The sequence below is a fragment of the Rhizophagus irregularis genome, chromosome 29, assembly GCF_026210795.1.
Source record: "Rhizophagus irregularis chromosome 29, complete sequence".
NCBI classification, from domain to species: Eukaryota; Fungi; Glomeromycota; class Glomeromycetes; order Glomerales; family Glomeraceae; genus Rhizophagus; species Rhizophagus irregularis.
In genome coordinates, this window is record NC_089457.1 from 1280791 (window position 1) to 1298889 (window position 18099).

An 18099-nucleotide genomic window follows, 5' to 3' on the forward strand; every position below is an offset into this window, starting at 1 on the left:
AAGAAACATAACATTAATTAATACATTATCTTAGAAAACATTTTCGCGAAAATTAACAATATTTATTTCAATCAAAAAAAAAATTTTTATCTGCATTAATATAAGTCAAAAGTACACAAAGTACACGAAATATTATATCTGATATATCACGAATATCACAAAAATAATTTGTTACTAATAATATATTCCAAACTTCTAAATTCTATTGGAAAAAAAATAAAAGTAAATAAATGAAATAGCATTTAATATTAACTACAATATAATAATAAAGACATTTTTTAAAAGATATACATGCTTATAATATTGCAAAGAAATTTAAATAGTAAAGAGTTATACTGTACGCAGTAAATTTACAAATCATATAAACAGTAGTAATTTAAGAAAAAGAAATAATCATCATAATTTTAGAAAGTTTAAATAACAGTCAGTAAAAACAAATCTAATGTATAATAATTAATAATATTCTTTAAATAAAATTGTTAAATTGGTACTATTTATTTTTTTTAAAATAGTAATAATGTTGTAAATATATAAATAGAAGTCTTAATTAGTAATACTAACTAATTTTACTAAATCATATATATTATTAGTACTTAAGATTATAGTATGCATTTTCTCTATAGTTTAATTAAACAAGTTATACTAATTAAAATTGCTTAGCATCCTTAAAAATGATGATCAGAAAAAAAGATTTAATCAGTACTATTTTTTTTTATATTGCAAATATTATAAAATAAAAAATTTCAAAAAACTTATATAAATATATAAAGTATATATTGCAGAATTAAATAAAATATACTAATTATTATATTAATAAAATCAGTTTAACTAATCTACTAATAATATAAATAAAAAAGTTAAAGTAACAAATAAAAAATATATAAATTATATAATTATAGTATTAAGTATTATATTTTATAATTTTTAATATTTTTTATATATTGGCTATTAAACTAATTAAATATTTATAAATCTTATATTATTTGATTTTGCATTTTTATTAATTTTTTGCAATTATCTTATTATTATAATCTAATAATTTAATTTTAATAAATATTTTTTCTTTATAATTTTTAATAAAAACTACAAAATGAAAAAAAATTATTTAAATTAAATAATAAAATAATTGTAAAAATTAAAATAAATATTATTACCTTTTCATATAATGGTATTCATTTTTATTTTATTATTAAATCTTTTTTTTTAAAAAAAAAAATAAGTATTTTTATTAATTAAAAAAAAAGTTTTTAATATACTGTATATAATAATAATAATAAATTTAATAATTAATAATATAAGTTCATTAGAAATATTTGCTAATTGAGTGAAGTATTTTAGAGGTTAATGTTTATAATTACGTAAACTTTTTACCATAATTAAATATCAATTTCTATAAGGATAAATAAAAAAAAAATAATTAATAATTATAATAATTTAATTTATTGTAAAATATAAATTATAAATTTTAAATAATATATTAATTAAATCTAAATAAAAACTAAAGTTTTTTATTTTTTTAAAAAAAAGTAATCAATTTTTTATTAGGCCAAGTAAATAAATTTATTCATTTCTCATGACCGGGCGGATCATGTAAATGTTACGAAAAGATAAAAAAATTTATTTTATTTGGTTATGTGATTTTGGTTTTGACCAATCATAATCATAAAAAAATGATTTTTTTTTCCATCGATGGCCGGCAAAAAATTTATTAAATCAACCAATCATCATCTAGGAATCAGCTAAATTTTTTTTGAAAATAAATTTTTTTTCCAGGCGGCCGGGTCAAATTTAGCAATTTTTTTTCATGAGAAACAAATAATTTTATTTCTTTGGCCTTAGTTAAAATAATAATATTTTTTTTTAACTGTATGGTGGCTATCACCTAGTATAAACAACAATAGTCCGAAATTTTGAAATTTATTTATTTATATTGTGTAACTTATTTTTTAAAGTACTTTATTAAAATATTAATTGCTGCGTGAAGTCGTGAACAGCAAAATTTTTTTTTTGCTATATTACATGGAATTCTTGTGGATTTCCATGGAATTTTTGTAAAATCCATAAAAATTACACAAAAACTAGTCTGAAATTTTATATTTTTATTATTGCTACTTATTAAAATTATCCAACTTTAACCCATAATATTAATTAAAATTCTTATTAAATTCTATAAAATAATCTGATAGAAATGTTCAGTACATGTTGCTCTATCATTTTATCGGTTTAGTTTTTTCTTTTTACTATTTAATTTACAATTTATAAAAATTTGAAGTCATTTAAATATTAGTGTGGTTATAGGTGACAGCCACCATAGTACATGTACATTTGTAAATTTATTAAAGTAATAAAAAAAATTTATATAAAAGGGTAAAAATTATATGCTATTCTAATATAATTAATCTATATTATTTATAAAAAGAAATTCCATATGTATACTATTAAATAATCATTTTGATCCTATAAGTATATTATATGTAAAATAAGTATTTTTAATATAAATGTCCTACTATTAATACTTAATAGACCATAAACCCCCAAAAATAATAATATTTAAACCAATCAGTCCTTTAGCTTGTTAATAGTTTTTTGATTTTCTTTTTTATTTTTAAATAAATAAAAAATATAATTAAATAATAATAATATGACTTTATATATTTATTAAAAACTATAAATATAATATTTAATGTAAAAAAATTTGATTTATTATTATTTTTACTTATATTTTTATTTTTTTCACCATTTATTCTAATTTAATTAGTATTAAATCCCACTTTTCAAATATATATAATTAAAAATATTAAATAAATTTTTTTATGTAAATTAAATTTTTAAATCCATTTTAACTAATTACAATTTTAATATATAGTATTTTATTTAAAATTTGCAAATAATATAAATAATATATAATATTAATTTTTATAATAATATACAAATATCTACTATATAATAATTGTTTTCCTGTGTGACAGTCACGTTTAGATTACATATTTATATCTGTGTTCCTGTAACGTTTAGACTACAATTTATACCTGTGTATCTGTAACGTTTAGACTATGAATTTATACCTGTGCACCCGAAAGACTATATAAAATCGTGTATAACATTTGACCGTCGTACCAATCACGTGTATGTTTATCTGACGTTGCGGAGCAACGGATTCAACAGCTAGTATTATATAATAGATAAATTTTTAAAGAATAAAAAAATAAATAAATTTTTTTAATATCTTTTATTTTGTGGTGATAGTGTGGTGATTATTAAATATTAAGGGTCAATAGCAATCTTGCTTTTTCTTCTGAATTTTAGTTTATTAACTTCTTTTTGTTTGAAATTAAGACTATTAATAATTTTATAAATATTAGACATTGTTAAAGATTTGAAAGAAGTAAAACAGAATGAATGAAAAATGATTTTAATCAATAAGTAATGACTTATTTTGATTTCCTATTTATCACTTTGCTGTAAACTACAATTTTAATAGAAGTGATGACTTATTTTGATTTCCTATTTATCACTTTACTGTAAACTACAATTTATTAATAGAAATGATGACTTATTTTGATTTTCTATTTATCACTTTACTGTAAACTACAATTTATTAATAGAAATGATAACTTATTTTGATTTCCTATTTATCACTTTGCTATAAACTACAATTTAATAAAAGTGATGACTTATTTTGATTTTCTATTTATCACTTTACTGTAAACTATAATTTATTAATAGAAATGATAATTTATTTTGATTTCCTATTTATCACTTTGCTTAAAACTACAATTATCACTTTTTATTTTTTTTTTGTTTGAAATCAAGGCTATTAATAATTTTATAAATATTAGACATTGTTAAAGATTTGAAAGAAGTAAAATAGAATGAATGAAAAATGATTTTAATCAAGAAGTAATGACTTATTTTGATTTCCTATTTATCACTTTGCTGTAAACTACAATTTTTTTAATAGAAGTGATGACTTATTTTGATTTTCTATTTATCACTTTACTGTAAATTACAATTTTTTTAATAGAAGTGATGACTTATTTTGATTTCTTATTTATCACTTTACTGTAAACTACAATTTATTAATAGAAATAATAACTTATTTTGATTTCCTATTTATCACTTTGCTTAAAACTACAATCATCACTTTTTATCTTCTTTTTGTTTGAAATCAAAGCTATTAATAATTTCATAAATATTAGACATTGTTAAAGATTTGAAAGAAGTAAAATAGAATGAATGAAAAATGATTTTAATCAATAAGTAATGACTTATTTTGATTTCCTATTTATTACTTTGCTGTAAACTACAATTTTAATAGAAATGATGACTTATTTTGATTTCCTATTTATTATTTTACTGTAAACTAAATTTATTAATAGAAATGATAACTTATTTTGATTTCCTATTTATCACTTTACTGTAAACTAAATTTATTAATAGAAATGATGACTTATTTTGATTTCCTATTTATCACTTTGCTGTAAACTACAACTTTAATAGAAGTAATGACTTATTTTGATTTCCTATTTATCACTTTACTGTAAACTACAATTTATTAATAGAAATGATAACTTATTTTGATTTCCTATTTATCACTTTACTGTAAACTAAATTTATTAATAGAAATGATGACTTATTTTGATTTCCTATTTATCACTTTGCTGTAAACTACAACTTTAATAGAAGTAATGACTTATTTTGATTTTTTATTTATCACTTTACTGTAAACTACAATTTATTAATAGAAATGATAACTTATTTTGATTTCCTATTTATCACTTTGCTTAAAACTACAATCATCACTTTTTATCTTCTTTTTGTTTGAAATCAAGACTATTAATAATTTCATAAATATTAGACATTGTTAAATATTTGAAAGAAGTAAAATAGAATGAATGAAAAATGATTTTAATCAAGAAGTAATGACTTATTTTGATTTCCTATAAATCACTTTGCTGTAAACTACAATTTTTTTAATAGAAGTGATGACTTATTTTGATTTCTTATTTATCACTTTGCTTTAAAGCTACAATCATTACTTTTTATGATCTAAACTACAATTTCTAATTACTTGACAAAGAAATTTTTTTTTTTTTAATATCAGTATTTATAATTTGCAATTATAAATAATCAGTAATTTGCTTAATATTTTTATTAGAAACTATGTCCATTTTGTAAGTTCTGTACATTGAAAATTTAAATCCTGACATATCATCCTTCAATTTTCTTCCAGAAGTTCTTTCTATCATGTTGTGAACTTGTGATATTACATTATTTATTGAGTATTTATAATTTTTACAGATTTTATAATAATATTTAACTAAATGAAATAAATATAATTAGATTTTTAAAAATAGAGAGGATGGGTAAGCAGAAGATTTCTAAAATTTTTAATGTTAGAGTATAAAATACAACTGGGGTTAAAATATTAAAATAAAATTTTGAATTTGAGCGTCAAGCTTTGCTAATTTATGATATGGTGGTACTAATTCATGAGGTGGTGTACGCCACAGGTATAATCTCTTTGTAGGTATCTGTTCTTTTCAGTCTAATATCTGAAACGTTGCACGCTGTGTAACTTCGATATTAACGAATTTTTGCACTTGGGGGGAGAGTGGGTAATAGCACAAAAAAAATTTCTTTTGGGTACTTTTGGGCAAAATCTGGCCTTTGGCCGTAGCCGAAATTCCAATATATGTTAAAACCAATTAGGTTAAAAATTTGGTGCGTCGGTAGTTGATCAATTATAGATATTAAATTGTAGGCTATTATACTGAATCAAGTTTAGAATATGTAAAACTAATTTTTTTTGACCTTTTTTATATTTTCGTTCAATTATTAAACTCTTTATAGTTTCAAATCATATACTGTATATTTATAGAATCAAACAGAATAGATAAATGTTATTGGGCAATTCATTTAACCAATGGTTATACGAAAAAAGCATACGAATTGATATTCATAAACTGATAATGTACAAATGATCGGCGTACAGAAACAAAAATTATGTGCAGTACTTTGCAATCCAAAATCAATTAATAAATAATTCAATGTTTTTTTTTTTTTGAAACGAAAATAGAAATATTGTATAATAACTTTTTTTTTAATAATTATAATTTTTTTTTACTTTTAATAGATAATAAAGAATATTTAAGAATTGATTTTAACCTTATTAACGTTAAAATAATCTAATTGGTTTTGAAAAGTTGTTGTATAAAATTAATTGAACATAGAAAATACTAACTATTACATTCTTAAATAAGACGAAAATTTTTTTTTTAAAAAAAATAAAAATCATCCAAAATCAGTTATGAAATTAGGGAGATGAAACTTTGAGAAAGTTCTGTATTCTAAACATAGAATCGCTCAATAGGAAAGGTCATGTAATATATCAAAGTTGGATTAATTTAAAAAAAAAGTATTTGTGTAATTAATTATACTTTTTAATCAATAAATCAATGTTTGAATATTATTTGTACATTGAGAAGTAATTGAAACTTGAATTATATTAATAACTGGAATTATATAATTATATTATTAATCAAAGTATTAAAAATAAAACCACATTTCATTGAAAACAAAACTTTCAATGTAATTTCAATTTTTTCTTTTTAATACCATAATTATTTTTTTACCTTTTTTATTCGGGAAATTTTCAACCGATTTAGTAGTAAATATGCTACTATTGCATATTGTTTGCTAATTTAAAACAATGTTTTAAAAATATTTTATAAATACAATTATTTTCCAAAAGAAGAAGATATAATTTGATTGAATTTGGGAATAGTGAAAAAAGAATCGAAACAAATATGCAAGTATTGTGTGATTATAATAACCAATCCCCAGGTATTAAAAAGTTTAAATACGCAGCTTTTTCAAAACATAGGACGATCTAGTTGATTTGATTGAAGGAAATTATTTAAAATTTTTTAAATACCAAAATTATGGCGCATATGTGCATGGCGTGTGCAAGCAAGCAATGCAGGCAATGCAGTGCAAGCTGCGCATGTTTTATCAATAAATACTCGGTATTATCACTTAAATATCACGCGAATTTTGTTTCTCTGATTGTTTCACGGGTTTTATAAACCTATCCCTGAAAAAAAAAAAAAATTCACCCCTTAAACCCCTAAAGAAACAGATAATATTTAGCATAAACAATTAATAATATAACCCGTGAAAATCAATCGCGTATATATAAGTTGAGTAACGATTAAAATAAATCTCCTTTTTTAATATATCAATATGATTATACCATTTTAGAATTTTAAATATGGCAACACCAATACTAACATTTTAAATATATCAATATACCCAATATAACCCAATATACCCAATATAAACATTTTAATATATACTTATATACTTATATACCGCTAATATAACTCAATGTAACCATTTTAATATACAAATATACCAATATACCAATTTTAGTAACAAACAATATAAAATCCTTTGTCATGAGATAAATTACCAAAAAAAAAAAATTAATATATATTTCTATTTTTATTATTTTTATTATTTATTTTAAAAATTTTTTTTATTTGAACCTGTTATCACAGTATACCTTTTATCACAGGTATATCCAGTATATAATTGAACCTGTTTATATAAATTGTACCTTTTTAGAGATTAAAAACCTTTTATTATAATACATATACAGTAGTACATTGTCATATATAATAGTATATTGTCATTATATATTAAAACAGTTTAAAACCGCGTTATAATGATATAATTTCCGATTAGGTTTTAAACAGGAATGTTTTTTGGGATGAGGTCATGGAAGTAAAAAAAAACTTGGATATCAGTGTTATGACGTAAAAATAGTCAAACCCCGCTGATTTTCTTGGGAGTTGAGTATTTTCATCATATTATTTACAGTTAATTACAGGCAGTTATTAAATGCAATTCTTATTAATGCCAAGGGATCTCAAGGATCAAATTTTTATTACAAAAAAATATAACTGATAAAATGCTAAAAAAGATATATATATGTGTAAATTATATACAATAATAATAATATGATAATAATAATATAATAACAATATATAAAAATATATAAAAATAATAAATAAAGCAATGAAAAGAAAAAAAAGAGAAAAAAAAGAAAATAAATAAATTAATTAATTATAATATAATAATAATAATAATAATAATAATAATAATAATAAATTATTAAAACCACAAAAAAAACTTTTTCCGTCTCGATCTATTTCCATAATAGGATGATAGGAAGAAATTTTATATCTTAAACGTTCATTAATTAAATCTTGTGGTCTATATAAAGTAGTTAAGTAGTCTAGAGGGATAGTAACAATTTTTTTCTATGAATTGTTCTTTTTTAGATTATTATTTATTATATTATATTAAACTAAATTGAAAAAGATTACGTGTATTGTTTTTTTTATTGTCGAATAATAAAAAAAATATTTTTTTTTGTTTTCTTTATTTGAAGTGTCTTTGGATGATTTGTAAAACGGTATCCGTAAAAAAAAAAAAAAGTGAAAAAAAATGGAAGAAAATCATGACGAATTAAAAAAAAAAGATAAGAAAACGTAAAAATGCTCGAAAAATGCTATGTTATAATTCAGAATTTGCCGATGTGTTATATTATTCAGATTAAATTTGCCAATTTTAAACGAGATGATCGAATTTTTTTCCGTTGAATATTATTTACAATTGTCCCCAACAGTCTAATTACAGAAATTTAAATAAAAATCTAAAAATTGTTTAAAGTAAAAAGAATACGAGGCCGAATAAAATATTTTTTTTTTTTTTGGTTTTTTTGGTTTTTTTTGGTTTTTTTTTGGTTTTTGGAATATCATGAAAAGTCATCTACATATTGACTGGTTTAAATTTTTTTGCACCAGAATGTGGAAGAGTAGCTTGAGCACAAGGAAGACCACTATCAGAACGAAGATGACGATTTAAAGCATCTAATCTAGCAAAAGCACGACTACAATGACTGCAAACATGAGGTTTGAAACCTAAATGTAAATTATAATGACGTTTACGATCATGTTGTCTTGCGAAAGCTCTCATACAACCTTGATATCCACAAAGGAATGGTCTTTCATCAGTGTGAGTACGTAAATGACTTTTTAAATTATATTGACGAGTAAAGGTTTTTGGACAATCTTCATAAGGACATGCAAATGGTGCAGCAGTTTTTGATTTACGAGCAGGTTTTGGTGGTGCCAAATTCATTGTATGTAATCTTTCTGCCATATCGCTTGGAAGAGATTTACGATGACCTCTATGAGAAATTGTAGATCGAGTTCTGCCACGTAATACATTAGAATCTGATTTTCTATTATTTGTCTTATTATTATTTTTTGGTTGATCTTGAACTTGTTGTTGTTGTTGTTGTTGATGATGTTGTTGTTGTTGCTGTTGTTGTTGTTGATGATGTTGTTGTTGCTGCTGTTGCTGTTGTTGCTGTTGATGTTGAACTCCTGCGAGAACTTCCTGTACTTCCTGTTCCATAATATCTATTTGAGAGTTTGTAATTGCCATTGTTGGTAATTGATCATCAGAAGTTGATAATTGCATAGTATAAGGATAAAGACTATCAGCAATAGCGGCAGCTTTTATAGGAGTAATTGGAGTAGCAGGTACAAAATTAAACATTGGTTGATCAACTGACAAACATTCAGCAAAAGTATTTGGAGAAAGTCCATTAAAATTATCGTTTAAAAAATTATTCGTACTAGTATTTTGATTAGTAGAAGTAATATTTGTATCGAGTTTAAGTGAACCGCCAACCGAATCAACGGTTAAATCATTATATTGATATTGAGAAATATCATCCAAAGAATTCGAAAATAATTGAGTAGAATCTTGGGTATAAAATTCATAAGAATCATCTCTTCTATTATCATGATCAAGATATGTTTGTTCATTTGGAAGATTTGGTGAGGAAACTCCAGAACTTATATAACCATCAGATGAAGGTTCATAATCTGAAAGTGAAGGTGATGATCCTATACTTGAACTTTGAGCTGGGGAACCATAAGATGGAGTATAATAATTATAATATCCAAAAGTTGGTTGAATAGTAGTAGTTGATGGATTATAATAATCAATATCAGTAACTGGGAGTTCTTTTTGAAAAAGATATGCGGTTTGAATTTCCATTGCTAATTATATTCGTTTTTTGTCGTTAAAAAAAATAAAGAAAGAAAGAAATACGATTTTTTTTTTTATGATCGATTTTACGAAGAAAAATTTTTTTTTTTTTTACGAAATTTTTATGGAATGATTTTAGACAGATCGATATATATATATGTAAAAATGACAATTAATATCCGTAATAGTAACAACAGATTACATTTAATGGTTAAAAATAGAAATTAAAATGATTTGCCGAATATTCCGTGTAATGTAATGCAAAAATAGTAAACACTTTTTTTATGAGAGGGTGATTTTTTTCTTTTAAAAGAGATATAAATAGACTTTTATCGTAATAGTTTATAGACTAATATAAAAAAATAATAATTGTATACTGTATATATATATAAAAAAAAGTAAAAGCTTCTTCTTCTTTTTTTTTTTTTAAAAAAAAAAAAAAAAAGTTTTTATATGATTTGAATAACGAAGAGAAGTGAAAGTACAAAAAAGAACTTGAACTTCTTCAAAAATATTTTAACTTTTTTTTACTTTTTGAATTATTTTTAAACACACGCTAAAAAGTGTTGGTGTTGGAAAAGAAAAAGGACATCCTTGTTGTTATATATATTTTTTTTTTCTGCATTTGAGGTGATACAAAATTGAGTTATTTTTGGATTTGAATAATAATATTTAAAATAACATCAGGTTGCATGATGGTTTCCATTATTAGAAATATCACAGTGATAACTAATAGTTAAAAGTACCTCAACGGCCGATAAAAATAGATTTTTGTTTTTTAATGTAATCAAAAAGATTCGGACAAATTTCCGTCTTTATTGTAATTTTAAAAAATATAATTCAAGTTGGTTTAAATTGTGTAACAAACAATTTTAGTTATAATTACCAAATTATTGGATTATAATACCTGTATTTAATGTGCCACTTCCCTTTGACGTTTATTTTTGCCACCTTTCCAGCCTTACCATATTTAGTTCATATTCAATGCACGTGCTTTCATTATAATACCCGAAGTTATTCATAGGTCGTCAGTCCAGCATTTCAACGATCTTTTTTTCAAATTATTTGAAATTAAAATTGATTTACGTTAGTAGCATAATGTCTTGGGATAGGACAAAAGTTGTGTGTGTGGGAAAAAAATAAAAATAAAGTTTTCATGAATTTAAAATTTTTTAACCAAAATCATCATATTTCTAACCTTTTTTCTTTCTTTCTTTCTTTCTATTCTTTCTATTCGAATGATATAATAATATATTTGTTAGTCATAATTAAAACAAAATAAGATAAATTAAGAAAAATTAAATAAAGTTCGGTTATTAATTTTTTCCCCACAATAATTAGACAAGAAAGATTAGATGTATTTTTAATCAACCATCTTTAAAAAAAAAAGAGAGAGGAGATATCATAAAATCTCGCTTTTTACATTGTAAAAAAAATTGTTATCCGATAATTCTCAGATATGATTTGTTTACTGTTTAAGGAATGGATATTAAATTTCCTAAAAGTAGGAAATTATGAGATAAGATAAAAAATATTATTGGTTGTTCAATTAAGATTATTTAGAAATAATCAGTTAAATATTATTATCATTGTTGAAAATTAAATTTTCATTAACATTATTATTTTCTCGCCCGAATTATGAATATTATGAATATCTTTATCAATTATTTTAACGGAATTGTCCGCTAATTATTTACCGCAGTATACGTGGCTTATCGTCCGAAAGTTACTCAATTTACCTATTTATAATAATATCGACAAAGTGGCGAGTAAAAATATTCATTATCTTATTATCAATGAAAGGGGTAAACTATAAAGTTAAACAAAGAAATTTGAAAAAAGTGCTATCTTTTACTAAGCCTACTTAAGCCATCGACTCATAAATCAGTACGACGTTCTTAACATATTTATCAAATATTAAAAAAATCATCTGATGCTTTGATGATCATCAAAGGTACCAAAAAAGTAACTAGGAGAGGACGGAGAATGGGAGAAAATATAAAATACAAAATTACATTTTACATTTTACATTTTTTTTTTTCTTGACAATCTGGCAAAAAAACTCCCATTTTAATTCACATTTTCACACTCTTTTATATGAAAAAATTCATCAAATTTATTAAACTTGGCACAACATTTGAAACATTAAAGAGAAAATTACTTAGTTCCATTACTTCCATGATTACCAGCCACTAAACTAAATTAAGTAAATGAGATGAAAGATCCATGGTGGCTTGATTAAATAGAATTTTCTTTTGAAGGCTGAAACATGCACAAGGAATTTTCGGATAATGTGGATGATGCAGAGAAACATGATAAGAATATGTTGGAATATGTATAGAATAATAAACAAATACATCATTGCATCATATGTAACCATGGATATTTTTAAATCAGTATAACCGTATAACACTGGTAAATTAATAATGTAATAATAAACAATTATAATTTTAAAGTATTATATATTATAGTGGCAAGAACCAATAATTATGAAATTCTAAAAATAAAAAGTTTTTGATTAACTTGACAATGGTTATATAATAAACAATGATATATCTGTTATAATGATATTCATAATAAGATGACGTATTAAATCATTTATCATCCCCTCAAAATAACAAAAATAGTTTAGCCTAAATAATAAATTAAGATGGCATCATGAATAAATAAATGAATAATTCAAATAATTCATATTTTTTTTTTTTTACAACTCTTTACCAGGTTTTAAAGAATATATGTAGTTTATCAAGATTTTTATGCATAATACAGAAAAAAATTTTTTTAAAAAAATTTTATTTATTTTTTATTATTTTTTATTATTTTTATTATTATTTTTTTTTATTATTATTTTTTTTTTATTATTATAAAAAAAAAATTAAAATTAAAATTAAAATTCTTATACATGTATATACATTTTTTTTATACATTTGATATTTTAAAATTACATTGTTTCGTACTCATTTTAGTAAGAAATCCTGAAACTCAAAACTATTTTTCATAAGGAGAGAATTTAAAGTAGATCATCCTTGTTATAATGTTACATTATATACAATTATATCATTACTCTAAATTCCACGTTATTTGCTTATTTATTCACCATCTATTATTTTTTTTCTGTAACATGAAAGGGGAAGGATAAACAAATATTTGGTAATTAAAATTTTTTAATAATATTTTAATAATTTATTATTATTATTTTTTTTTTTCAAAAATAAACAAATCAAGAAAAATAAAAAAAAACAATAACGCAAAAAACAAAAAAAGTAACTGTTATTAAAAAAAGTGATAATCAAAAATTTTATCACCAAACACTGAAAATTGCACCATATATACAATGACGTAATTTCTTAGATGTCATTCGTGAAACAAATAACCCAAATAAAAAAATTTGGTTTGATTATATTTGATAATATAATTTAAATCTATTTTTATATTCTTATCACATTTAAATAATACCAGGAAATCTGTCTTATTCTAATAATATAATTATTTGATAAAATTGGGGCATTGTTATATTTATTATTATAATTTCTTATATTATTTTTATCGAAAAAAAAAATCCATTAGATTATTAATGGATTCATTAATTAATTATTAATTGTTGTTTAATCATCATGCCAAGATCTTTTTTCCTTGTAATTGGAGAAGAAAGAAAATGGGAAAAAAGAAAAGTCCTGAAGAAAAAAATATGAAACACTGAAACATTTAAATAATTAATCGTATGATTTTGTATGATTTCACAGCCTTAATATGTCTGAGACCGTTTTTTTATTCTCGATCAATTACTTCTCAATTCTTTCATTCTATTTTACCCGTTTCATTCATGCATTTAATTAATTTGAAATTAAGGAGTAAATAAGTAAAAGTTTAAGATTAATAATAAAGAATTCATTTTTAAAAAAATTACGCGTGATTTTTTCTTCTCTTTACTTCTTTTAGAAATTTTTCCTCTATAAATGACTTAATTTGAATCACAATATTATTTCCTTTAATTCTACCTCATTGTAATGTTGTGACTACGAAAAATAAAAAAGAAAAGATGCAAGGAAATAATTCTAAAAATAATTTCTACCGAATTAAAAAAATATTTTAACGTGTTCTTTTAATGTATCATTTGATCTACCGTTAATCTAAGCCTTTTTAATTTTAGCTTTTTTGTGTTACACTATTACACTATTACACTAATGTATTATAATTGTATTATAACAAATGTAGATCATTTTTGTAAATCATTTTCATTTGCATTTTTTTTTATAAAAAAAATAAATAAATAAATTCTTTTTTAAAAAAAAAAGGGCGCAATAATAAGATTTGAATTTTTTTGGAGGGGTAAATCATTCTTTTTTGGTTTGATTATCATTAGTAAAAACCTGGTAAAAAACTTGATTTTAATTAAAATTCTAACCTAATTACGGTATTGTGAGGCGGTGTTTCTATTTATGATTATCTTGAGGTAATTATTTACTTTTTGGGAAAAAAAATTATTTGAAAAAAGGAAATTTAATTAATCAAATTTCTAATTTTGTACATTGAATAAACTAAACTAATCCATTTAAGGTTAATACTATGATGAAAATATTTATATTTTTGGAAACGCTTAGTTCATATTTTGTCGAAATTCGGTTAACTCCGAGGTATAATTATTATTATTAGTTATTTCATTCTATATTAAGCACACGTTACAATTTTATGATGATACCTTTTTTTTTGTTTGTAATGCATTATTTCATAATTTGATATGATTTTCTTTGTTCTTTTTTCATTTTTTTTTCTTCTTCTTCAGAATTCGGTGTAATTTTCATGCTTACTATCTTTTACTTAGCGTGATTCCCTCCCTCTTTTTTTTTTTTTTATTGTATGAATCGTGTTATTAAGATATACGTGTGATTTTCAAATATACTTGTGATTTTCGAATTATCCTGGAGAACCTTTTTTTCTTTCTTTGGTTAAATTTTAACTTGCTCGATCTGGAATATCCTATTTTGATTGTTTCATTAAATTTACCGATAGATTATCATGTAAATTATGTAAATTTAAATTACACGTTACTTCCACGTTACTTTCAACGCTACTTCCACGTTACTTCCACGCTACTTCCACGCTACTTCCACGCTACTTCCACGCAAATAATCGTTACTCCACAATCCACATAATAATCGTTATTCCGTTATTCCACGCAATAATCGTTACACCGTGTTTCCTCCATGCAATAACCTTGGAGTGACACTTTTTGTTTAAAAAAATAACGTCCCTTATGCCAGGGTATCGGAAGGTAAGTTCTAGTATACCCACAAACCTGGTGAAGGTATCATATGAAATCTATTTAAAACTCGTGATAATTAATCGATCTTCCGATAATATAGTATTCAAATGCTTTTCATTTTCTCCGATCATTGATTTTCTGTCCGGATTTATGAGTTCCTTTAATTGGAATTATATATCCCTTTTTTTTTATCGCTATTTATATATCCAAATATTAAGAAATCTCTATACATCTATAATATTATTTTAAAAACACAATCTCTTGATTATATTAAAAGATTGGTTTGATTATTATAATGCTTCATATGAACTGTTCTTGTTATTTTCATATCAACATAAAAACTTACTTATATTGTTAGTTTAATGTATCCAAGTCTATAAGTCTCTGATAATATATTCTAGTTTATATTACGGTATTAAGTCTCTGATAATATATATCCAAATCTCCGATATCCAACTTAATTATCCAAGTTTATATACTCAAATCTCTATTAATCCCGTCAGAATAATTCATATAAAATGTGTAGCAGATGCTAGCTGTTTTAATGCTTCTTTTCGCAATTTCAAATTTCTAGAATTCTAGTTCAAGTTCGAACATTTGTTTGGATGTATGTAAAATCGTTCTTGGAACTATACGTTTTGTTCCTATAAAAAATATTTTTTTTTTTTGATTGCTTTCAGTTGCATGCCATGTATTCGATGTGGAGGTAAAAATTATCGATTCTTATTTCTTAACAACATTTATTATTTCCAAAGTTATTTTTTTGTTGAGAGTATTGAAAAATATTTCATATCCTTTTGTTGTTAGTTCAAGTCATGATCAAGTAACAGCTAACTTGTTCTTTCCTAAATTTGCTGAACAGTTATTATATGATCAAGTAATAACAATCTTACATTTATCATCTCCAAAATCGCTAACTTGTTCTTACATTTGCTGAACTTTTATTATATGATCAAGTAATAAGAATCTTACATTTATCATCTCCAAAATCGCTTCCTTGTTCTTTCTTACATTTGTTGAACTTTTATTATATGATAAAAAATAACAATCTTACATTTATCATCTTCCAAATCGCTAACTACATTTGCTGAACTCCTCCAGCTGGCAATCACTGGAGCCCGCAACTTTTGTCATAGTTTAAGCATCCAATATCCTCTACTACTATCCCAATAATTTTTCTTTGAATATTCATTTATAGAAAAATAGGTACTCGAAAAATTCTCGAAAATTAAGTTGCATACAACGACGTACTCTGTCTACTTATTTTGTACCTCTTCTTCTTATATTCTTGTATTCATATTCAATTTTTAGATGAAAAGAGAATATAGAATAAAATTTATAAAATTTTAATTTCTTTTAATTATTATTATTTTGCGGATTTAGATCAATTTCTATAATATCCGTCTTAAAATATTTATTGTTCAGAAATTTATTATTTATCATTCAAAAATCATACAGTTTGTCCTAATGATTTAGGTCACTCTTTCGGGTAACCAATGTTTTTTTTTCAAATTCAAATAAAATAAAGAATATGCAACCAAACGTTACAAGGGTTACATGACTTTCAGTGATGACCATGGAAATCTAAATATATCAATTTATTCAATAAATGACAATGAAGATGTTCACATAATTAAATAATATTGAAGTTTCTTGTATATCGGTTGATACTGCACATTAGAATTGATAGAAAAAAAAAGATAAATAAATACAAATTTGAATAAAAAAATAATATTCAAAGATTAATAATAATACATACCATTATTAATCTTCTACAAGATAAAATTTTGTAGTTTGTACCATCTATTTATCGCCATTATCTACGTATCATAAATTTTATTTCTCGTTTATATCTTTTTTTTTGTTTATCGATGTAACAGCGGACAAACGGACTTCGCCACATGATCCAATATGTGATTAACGTTCATAAACATATACAGTCCTTCGCTTCGCTCTGGGCAATTAATCATGTTCAAGCCGATTACCATCACATTTCTTTTTTTTTGCGTTCGCTATACTGTACACAGTAGAGTTCATTATATATATCTAGGAATAAAGGTAATGGATGAATTGGAGAAAATTTTAAATCACTTTAATTTGTAATATACTTTAATTTTGTATACATCGCAATTTTCAAATAATAATAAACCATTACCTTAATTTACTTGATGGTCGTTTAATTAATGCTTAATCGTCTAATTAATGTTTACTAAATCATTCAATCCTATGCTTACTTATAGGACTGAATAAATTATGTTTTCTCTCCAAAAATTTCTTTCGCGTTCAGATATATTTGTTTTGAATATGATAGACATTTTAGGGTCTATATAACTGAAAAAGGAGTAAACCCGATGGGTAAACACCACCGAGAACAAGAATAATTTCCATAATACGGAAGCAACTCTGAAGAATCACCTACAAGCAATGGACTATCTTTTTTACAAGAGTATGTATAACTCTGCTTAGCAATACTTCAAATTTTGACAAGTTTTATCTAAATCTCCAGATAAAATTCAAACCACTTTATTCAGAAATTGTATAAATTGTCCAGTTTATCTATTACTTCAAAGCATTTGCTGAATAATAATTTACAGTTTTATTTTTACGAGAATATTATCTTACGGCTTGTGTTTGCAAAAAAAGCAGTTTAACCCAACTATTGGCTCTGCTTAGAGCATTATTATGTAAAATTGTAACCAAGCATA